The following is a 10,379-nucleotide window of genomic DNA, read 5'->3' as shown; positions in this document are numbered from 1 at the left end:
ATATGAATACTGGGGTTGTTTTCAAATAGGAAAACACAATTTGAGCTTTTCTGGAGCGGGTGAGTTGTGTGGGAGAAGAAGAAGAAGAGTTTGGTAGTGGTGATGGAGTTTAAAAGAGTAATGGGTGGGGGGATTGGGGTGGTTGTGGTGGTGGTGGACTTCACTAGTGTTTGGATATTTGTGAGTCAGACTTAAGCAATGAGGGAGTAACAGAGGCCATGAATGAGAGAGCTTATTTATGCGGGTCGGCGGCCTCCCGTTTAACCCCTTCAGCCTTCTCCGCTTTGCACAGGAAGTAGCCGTTCCACCCGTGGCCGAGGCTGACTGAAAGACAAATCACGTGTGCGGGAAAGGAAGTTTAACACGCCGCCAGTGGGATGAAAACCTTTCATAGTTTAGCGATGCAGAAGGCTCAGTGCAAAAAGGCCCTCCAATGATTCTTATGTTTACAATGGGGATGCAAAGCCTTCGTTTTGTCACACTAGCTGCACAACACGTTTATCTTCACCCACACAAGGTAGAGGTTAATTAGAGTAAGATTGTCTTCCTATAACGAAACGCTATGCTTTGCGGGAGGGAAACTAGATCAGGACTGAAACTCTAAACTGTCTTTGACATTTCACCGAGAGCCAACTGTGCCGAAGGAAGCCTTGGCCCTTGCAGCGTTGCATGCACACAAATTGCTTTTTCCTGTTTTTGCAGCTGCTTTATTGAGATAAAATTCCAGATAAAAGAGCCGTTTGAGGATGTGAATTAGATGAAGGAAAATACCATGTCTAAATACCGTATGCACACCTGGTGTACCTTAGTCACAACTTTCTCAGTGTTGAAGCTTTGAGTAAAAATTCAAAAGGTAATTGAATTGTCAGATTTGCAATGATGCGCAGAGATTGTGTTGTAATGAGAAGATGAAAGTTTACAAACAAACCATTACTGTTACTAATTTTAACGCTACTATTTTAAGCCAGAAAACACCCTGTTAAAAGCTTTTGGTATTAAAAACAACAAAAATAACATGGAAAAAATATTCCAAATGGACAATGTTGATAAGTCTTTTATTGAATTTATTTTTGAATATATCTACCTCCAATCGATGGAGGTTAATTTAATTCAGTTTAATTGATGGAGAGACGAAACGAGATCTGTAATGCTTGGATGAGTCTGCATTATTGCCAGAAAAAGGAATCTGTTGGTATGTTAATCTTCAGACCACATTGGCTATCTAATTGAGTGGTTTTTAATGTAGAAATTCAGTATTGGGTACATTTATGTGAGAAATTGTTACTGAGAATGCATTAACACTACTGTCATTTTCATGGATATGGAAAGCTAACACAGCTTTGGCTCTTTGCAAGCATCTGCACAGACAGCACGCTAACGCAAAGCTCGCAAAGAACCCAGGGGGACGTTAAAGCTACATGAATGCTGACCCCGGCCCAGCAGCCAGAGCCCGATCTTCAACAGCTAACAAAAGCAGTGATGAGCAGTCAGGCTTGAAGACTGTGTTTCTACCTCATCATATTTTACAGGAAATTCAGTGTGAAGTCTTTGGGCTGGTTTTCAACTTTGTTGTGTGTTGTTCTGTGTTCATACCTAAAAAATAAAGAATCAATAATGAGTCCTCATTAGAAATACAGGTTTGTGTTGATGTGTGGGACTGTAGCCTAAGGTTTATTTTGATAAATGGTAATTATGAGACAATGCATAATGCATTACATTTAAGAAAAGTAATGAGCAAACAGCCCCAACACTGAGTCATCTATTTTCAAAAGGTTATATTTAAGTACTGACGCGGTTACTACTTACCAGCAACCACGTGAAGCTCCAGAATGCCCTCTTTCTAACAGTTCATGTTTCAGTCATTACCGGTGAACGGCTGCAAAATGAAAACACTTTAAATAAGGTGATTCTTTCTGATACACCCAGCAGACATATATCATTTGTAAGAAGACAATTAAAAGATGCGTGGAAATGTATACATAATGTTGCCATTTGTTTTCAGATCAGGTACTACACAGAATATATATAATTTGTAAAAATGATTCCATGATCCTTGAACCCTACGCAGTTTCTATGCCAAGTTCCATCCAGATTGATTGGAATGTCTAGGAGGACTTAACATACGTTATAACCATTATAGTAAGGAAATACAACACCACTGTTCATATAATTATTAATACTGCTTTGCTTGCAAACTACAGACACTAGTTGTAATTTGGTTCTACAGATTCTTGGTCTGATTCTTGTTACCCATGGGCCTTTTTTTTCCCTGACGTGTCAATTTGAGCTCTGTTCTATGTTCAGATGACCTGACCTTGAAACTACAAGCTGCTATGCCTGCAGGGTTTAGGGTTATTCGGAGTCTGAATAAACTTCTGACAGAGTTTAGACGGATGAGCTTTACATTGACTCACAGAGTGATTCAACAGAGTCCAAACCACACAAAGTCTGGAAGTGGGATAAAAACAATGATATCAAAAGATTGTCTGCTCGCTCTCTGACACCCCCTCCTGCCACACAGATTGTAAGGAGGCCATCTGCCCTCTGTAAACACACCAGGACTTCACTGTCTGAGGGCAGAATGTCTGGAATGCGCCTTTGTGGTCAGCAGGCCCGGGACCCAGTCATTTGGCTAGAATTGCTTCCGAAGTCTAGCAACAAAGGCATCCTGGTTCGCCTCTCACCTTTGTAACGTTCTCCTTGAACCAAGCCTGAGGAATTTCCACCTCAGAAGTTTTGATTCTGACCTCTGGGTCAGCCAGTTGGGGACCACCATCGTACAAACATATCAGCTCTCATATTGTCCAAAGGGTTCATATTTTGGTTCTCAACATTGCGAGGAGCATATTTTGCGATAGCGCCTCAACATCACCTCAGAGGAATGTCTGTCAGTTCACTAATCTTTCCCACCCTGCTCGGTGCATAGTTCACCACTATAGCGTGTCATTAGCGTATGAAAGATTTCTGTTTTGAAAAGAGGTGCGGGAAGCATGTGTGCGTTACTTTCTTTGATCTTGTCAGGTACTGAGTTTCTCAGTAAATGGTTTGAGTGGTCAGAGGTACCAGTTATGGCAGCTGCCTGGTAATCACAGAGTAATTGTTTTCTTAGGAATAGTAGAAGTTTGAGTAAAAAAAAGAAGAAGTGAAAATCACTTTGAATAAAGCAAAACATACATATTTCCATGAATGTCTAACAATTTTTTAAAGAAACACCCTCTCCTTCTCTAACCACCACACTGCAAACCACAACCGTGTCCTTCAAAGCTCCTCCACCCATTTACCCTTGTTTACCCATTTTAAACCTTTTCATATTCCTCATCTACAAAAAAGCAAGAAACGTAACATTTTTCTTTTGCCACCCTCTTCTCCAGTTTATATATAGTGTCTCAGTTGATTTTAGCGTACCGATGACAAGCTTTTCTATCTTTTTTCATCAACAGCCTCCACAAATGGATATTCTTTAACATCACTTTCTCATTTTCTCTTGCTTCCATCATTCCTTTCTCCTTCCTCACAACTTTTTTTTTTTTTTTTTTGTAAATTTCACCTCAACCCTCCCACCCTCCGTTGCGTGCGATGAAGAAAAGTATACTCTTTCATCAAGCCTGCACAAGTGGGTGGAGGAGGGGGTCAGAATTAAGGCGGGAGGTGGCGGCGGGCTGCTGGGATAGATCCATTTTCAAAGCACTATCTTTTCATTTGTTTTCATTCTGCATTTCATTGCTGTTTAGGTGGAAGGGAAAAGGAGAGAGGGGGGGGGGAAAGGGAAACCATACACGTGCTCAAGCATACTGAAGAACGGCCCGGATGGCCGTCACTCATAAAGGGAATCTTTCAGGGACGACTCACCAGCCTGTCTACCATGTTAAGACAAGACAGCCTGACTGCCAACTCCCCTCCCAACTCTAACAAACTGCAGCTGCCAGAGGGAGATTTTTATCTTTGCCTGAGAGAAAAAAGTTCAAACTCCCATCCCAAATGTCACCATAAATGAGAATCAAGTGGGACTCACCTGTGGTCACAAAGTAGTTGCTTTTATTTGAAATTCAACCCCACCAAAAGAACTCCCCTACCCCTCATCTCAGGAGGAAATATAGCCCCTAATGTCTGAGTATGCTGTTCCTCTTTTCTCATATCAATTCAAGAGGCACGTATTTATCCAGTGGCTACTTTTAATCCCCTTCATCATGTGAAGAACTCACCGTTGTCTTCAACCCCACAAGCATGCCTGAGACATGCTTTTTACTTATCTGGTGGAATCTCTTGTCAGTCACATACACTTGTAAAAGCATGTGAGGAAAGGAGGGATGAGATAGAAGAGTGGCGGGCGTAAGGATGAGAAGGGAAGGGGAAAGGGTCAGTGCTCCGAGAGCGATTACCTCAGTGGTTAGCACTTCATTACCTCGTGTCTCATGTTGTTTTATGTGCAAGGTTGTGTCTTAGGTGGGCTGTAATGGGATAGTGAATGTCAGGCCACACATACTCCTGGGAAGTTTTTTCCCCTTCCTCCTTTTAAAGGGAGACAACAGTAGATGGACCACCCTGACAAGGATTAATGTAGACAGGCAGATAGGTTTTGCTGCCAAGTTACCTGAATGTGCTGAAGGTTCAGCGAGGTCATATAAACATGGTAATTCTGCTGATATATGGTCATATGTGCTGTAGATGTGCTGAGCCAAATAGCCATAATGCACTGTGTGTGCAGGTCCATGCAGCCGAAACATGACGCTGGGTGAATTTCTTACTGTCTGAAAAGCTAAATGAGAGTAAAAGCTTTTTTTAGAAAAACAAAAAACAAAAAAACTTAAATAGAGTGCTTTTGGTCATGCATGTCAACTCTGTTTGGCTGCAAATGTTAAGTACTAAGGTACATTTAGTAAGATGTTAAGGCACATATTCTACCTGGTGACTGTCAGTCGTGTGATGTCTTTAAACAAAGACCAAATCTTCAAAATGTGGAGTTTTATCAAGCACCACACTCCCCCCACCTCCGTGTGAAAAGGGCACTTCTGGAGAGCAGTGGAGGAAGAGGAAGCAGGACACAGAGTCCACACCCATGCTCCTATCAGTCACTGTAAAGTTAGTTTGAGGATAGACAGTCAGCTGGCACAGGTGATAAAGCTCTGTGAAGAGCTAACAGAGAGGCAATGGTGAGAATGTGTACATTTGCTATACGGGGCTTTTAAACTGGTGTATTTGTAGAATACTATACTGCTTTTGCTGGTGAAGCAGCAGTAGAACAAAATAGCCTGGGAGTTTCCTTGGTAGATTTTTGGGGGCATTCAAATTCACATGAAAAAAAAAACTGGACAGGTCGAAAACGGCAGAGGGGAAACAGCTATGAATGGAAAGAGACGAAAAACTGAAGGAGAGGAAAGAGAAAGTTTAATCACAGAAACACTGACCCATAAAGAAGGAGAAGCAGACACAAGTGGAAACCAGAGGAATGTAAGCCAGCTGGGGGATACATCCATCCGTCCAGCTCTTTCTGCTGTATTTCTACTTAAAGCTATGGGCGAATTTGATTCGGGTGGGGGTTGGTAGAAGAAAGTCTCTGAAACAAAAGCCAAATTGAAGGATGGGCTAAAACCAGCAGCGCTAAAACCCTGCGGCCAGGGTATTCAATCCCCGAGTAGCCAGGCGGGACTTGGCTTCTCAGCCATTGCCTTGGCCTTTCACACCCTAGAGAGACACAGCTCTCATACAGAGTCCTTTAATTACCTGACTGGCCAGTTAGTTGGACGGCTTGGCCACGGCGCCTCACAGGCTTCCCTCTCAGTCTCATTTCTTTCCTCTGCGCAGCCTAGATCCAGCCTGACCGTACTGGAGCTAAACCCACATCCCCTTATTAGGAGCCAGGACCAATTAGCTACATCCATGCTTACATTGCTGACTGTTCACTTTTCATACTTGATTATGTACATCCTAATACTAATAAGAGCAAGATGTTTTGTGACGGGAATTTTTTATCAGCAGCTTCAGGACTGGCACTATGTGGAGTTCACTGATTTACAATCAAAGCATTACATCCCATAGAGGCATTTCCTCATCCGGGCTTCTAAAGAAGCAAAGAGTGCATTAAGATGTTTAAGATTTGGATGCATCCCATTGTGTTATTTTCACACCCATTCATGCCCTAATCTTTTGGCCTGAAAACCATTCACTAAGTGGAAGAAATTGTGCTGCTCTTTCAAAGGACAGGGTTTATTTTTATTAAAGATGATGCATGTGAAATGCACCCGTCAGACTGTGGCCTGGGGGACTGCATCTACAGAGCAATGATTTACTGGAATGGAAGTAGCAGCATTGCTCTAAATAACCTCTGTAATTTTTGAATGTTTGGGTGATAAAGCCCCCACCCCAAACTTGTGCAGTACAGTCGAGTGAATCTCTTCCAGAGCTCAGCAGTTCAGGAATGCATATAATGAACATATTATATTATATTTTATCATAGTTTATTGTCTCTGCTTGGGCTATGCTTTCAAGTAAATTGTTTAGCCCAGTCCATTTATGTCACTGAGTGGCATGCTGCAGTATGCCTCTCGGAAAGGCCCAGCTCAAGCGGATCTCTGCAATCATGAGCAACAGGTGGGCTTGGACGGCATTCTTTTGACTGCAAACAATTTTGCCTTGAAACCCCTTAAGCCTGATCCAAGACAGGAAAAACTTCCCATTAGTGCTGCTTATTTTCTTTTCACAGACCACACGCACAAGCAAGCACACACAAACACACAGAAATTGTAAGCAAGGCAGCATTGCATTGATTTTTATTCATTTCCTGGAGACTCAACAAACTTTAAATACAATCGTGACACGCCTACGTTTAACCCTAACCTTTACTTTAAAGAGTTGGTTCAGCATTTTGGAAGATATGCTGAACTCTGAATTTATTAAGAAAACTGATATAACTTTCATTGCCATCCCTGTGGTACTGATATCAGATCTAGTTTGTTTCTATTATCTAAGTTCAGTATGTAGCCTATATAAATTGTGTTAAATAAACTACTTTTTGGAAATGAAAAGCACGCCTCAAATATGCACTATGAAAAATGTCTGAACCTTTTTCTGGTGACTGTGCCATAGCAGACTTAAACAACAGACGGACGCAAAGTCCTACAGAGACAGGCATGTTTACATTCCAGGTCTCCCTTAAAAAGCACTTTCAAAATACACAAAATGCTGAGAGGTGTGCTTTGTTGTATTAACTTATTATTGTCTAAAGTAAAAATCACAGTGACTTTGTGTCAGATTAGTGAGGATTCATCTCATACTTCATGAGACACTACTCTCACACTGCTAAACATTATATTTTTAAAGCATCTGTACTGGTATCGGCAACGCTGGCTCATTACCGAGTAAATAAGTAAAGCACAGCACTAACCACCAGCAGCCATTCAGCTAAGCCCATAAGTAAAAAAGGGGGAAAAGGCCAGGTAGGATCAAATCTGCTCACCAGCACCTTAATATAATGAGTAAATTTAAACAGTTTTCTAAATTAAAACAGGGGGTATATTGTAAGATGAAAGGCTTTCGGGGCCAACAAAACAGTATTTACATGTATATGAATATTAAATTAATTATGAGGTGAAAAAATATTATTGGATGAAAACTGTTGGCTAAGTTAAGTCATGGGTCATCACCCGCTAAAACTAGTGTGAGCAACTTTCTAGGACATTACAAGGGTTAAATCTCACATTTATACTTCAGATTTTATACAAAGTTACAGCTACACTGAGTTAACTGGTCTCCCTCGTGTTTCCAGTCTTTGTGTTAAGCTAAGATTAAACATGAAAGTGGTGTCAAACTTCTCATCCAGCACGAGACCAGATGGGGAAAGTTCTCTATCCTTCAAAGCTTGTTTTATTACATGCTTTGCATTATGCATCATGAGCACTAGAGCACATGTATAGATAAACACAAAAAAACGCCTTTGTGTTAAAAGACTGAGAAAATTGCTCTTTTTGCTGGAGCTTTGAGTTCCTGCTGGAGAAAGAATGAGCTCCAGCTACAGTGGGCTTAAAGTTGTAATCAGAGCCCTGAGCCATCCACCCTGTGCTGGGACTCTGGAGTGGTTTGAGAGTGGGCCAGACATTCCTGAAGAGAACGCCGCCCAGACACCCAGCAGCAGCCAGTCAGCAACAAATTCCAGAATAGAACTGCCGCTAAAAATAGCCATCTGGACAGGAGAGGGATGGAGAACGGGGTTAGCGGAGGGGGCCGCTGGATGGAGGATGAGCGATAGAGGAGTGGAAGCTGAACAGGAAAGGAGGGTGGTTTATTCCATTCCATATCCAGTCACAATGTTATCTCAGCAGAGCAGAGGAAAAGGAGTCCTGCGGAGATTTGAGTTAGAAACCTTTCAGAAAGACTGAGAAAGAATGAACCTTCGCCTATAAAAATGTGCACATGCGAGTGCGCTCAGGCATTTGTGTGTATGAGGTCGCGATAAAGCGTGGAAAGTGGCCTGTCAGACTGTTATTTCTAAAACAATGTGTCAGCTAACCCAGGGAACACATGCTCCACTGTACTCAGGACTTTCTTCAGGCCTGGCCCTCTGTTTATTTTTCCTGCAATGAAAGGGCAGCTCAGTTTACAACAGCCACCTTAGACCTTCACTGGTGAACATCCTGCCTGCAACAGCCATCAGATGCGCCAATACAATGCTGTTTTGGGTTTTTTTGGCCACCATCCCCTCCCCCCAAACTTCATATGAAGCCATTTATTCCAGAGACAAAAGGAGTTGTAAAATGATTTGGAGTGCATGTAAATTCTCCAGCTTTCATGTCTCAAATCCCTCTGCGTGTGACGGCTTTTATCAGTTGCAGCTCGAGGGGGCTGCAGAGGGAGAGGAATCTTTTCAAATCAGCGCCTCAAGCTAGGGGTAGAGAAAAGCTTATATCCTTCAACATTATGCAGACGTCCATAACTGCTGGGCAAAAAATTGGGGGCTTGCTAAAGGACCAAATGGATGGGGTATTGGGGAGGGGTCTGTGGGGTGCTTTGGAAAGTGTAGTTGTAGGTCTCCACCGATAAACCCTCACACCCCGCCCTCCAGGGGCAAACATGCTCACCTTCTAGAGATGAAGGGAGGAGGGTAAAGGAGGGAATAGTTCAGAGGGCCTAGCAGCTGGACTTTATTTAGGGGTCGAAAAGTGAACCAGAAATTGTTCTGAAGACATAAAAAAAAATCCTTTTGAAACTCAGATCATATCAATATCAGAGGCACAGCTGTTGAGGTTTCAAAGGTTTTCTTTCTTTTTTTTCATTCCACCGTCTGTATTGGTTTTTGTATATGACTGACACTTAATTACTGTAAGGATTCAAATTGTTGCATAATTACGCCATCATTGTTTTCCCTATTGTATTGCATAGTCTTTAACTTAGACAACTGGAATTTGCATTCAAACAAAAAAACAAAAAACAGGCCTGTGGTTGTTCCAGAAACAATTAGCTTCCTCCTTCTGAGAAAGCTTCCCAAAAGAAACAATGACCTTAGACAATGATTGATGCAATTTTCTGAAGTTTACTGTCAGCATGAAAAAAATGCGTATTGATGTAGGAGGGATTTATAAATAGAAGGTTTAACTCCTGCTTTTATAGCTCAGACTTGCTTACAAAGAAAATTTCAGACTTAGAACAACAGTTTCAGTGTGTGTGTGTCTGTGTGTGAGGATCCTGCTCTGTACTGTAGAAGTATGTATGTATTTTTTTTCATCTTCCAGTGCCTGCAGCTTGTGTCTGGCCAGCACGAGCGAGGGGTAAAGTCCTACTCATCAATACCAAAGCCATGAAAGACTTGCAGAGTTTCCAACTACCCACCCACTCCCGCTTGCAAAATGTGGATCAAATTAACCCAGCAGCAGCAATGTTCTCCCTTGACAATCAACTGAGTCTCCAAGTCCTAAAAACAGACACTCTTGTTTCTTCCCTGAGCCAGACATGAACTGTGTACTCCATGTTGTCTGATGTTATTGTGACTCTGTCAATTTTCAACTGCCCCCCACCCCCCACCCCTCCAAAAGGCTACTACACAGATAGTGACATTAATGCATCCAGAGCATTTCAGACTTTAGTGTTCTTGTGCAATTTGGGAAACTGGGTTTTGCACCTCTACCTGCTCCCATGCCTGTGTTCATAATGCTGAAACTAACTATAGTAAGTTCATTTCATTGGTGTTGTTTGTTTAGGTTTTCTAGAAATGAGTGAAATCTTGGCATATAAAATGGTGACACCATGCACCTAGAGGGAGTGCAGAATTATTAGGCAAATGAGTATTTTGTCCACTTCATCCTCTTCATGCATGTTGTCTTACTCCAAGCTGTATAGGCTCGAAAGCCTACTACCAATTAAGCATATTAGGTGATGTGCATCTCTGTAAT

Source organism: Pundamilia nyererei, unplaced genomic scaffold (genome assembly GCF_000239375.1).
Source record: "Pundamilia nyererei isolate P.nyererei 1_Seehausen unplaced genomic scaffold, PunNye1.0 scaffold00027, whole genome shotgun sequence".
NCBI classification, from domain to species: Eukaryota; Metazoa; Chordata; class Actinopteri; order Cichliformes; family Cichlidae; genus Pundamilia; species Pundamilia nyererei.
Note: the sequence above shows the minus strand (reverse complement) of the source record.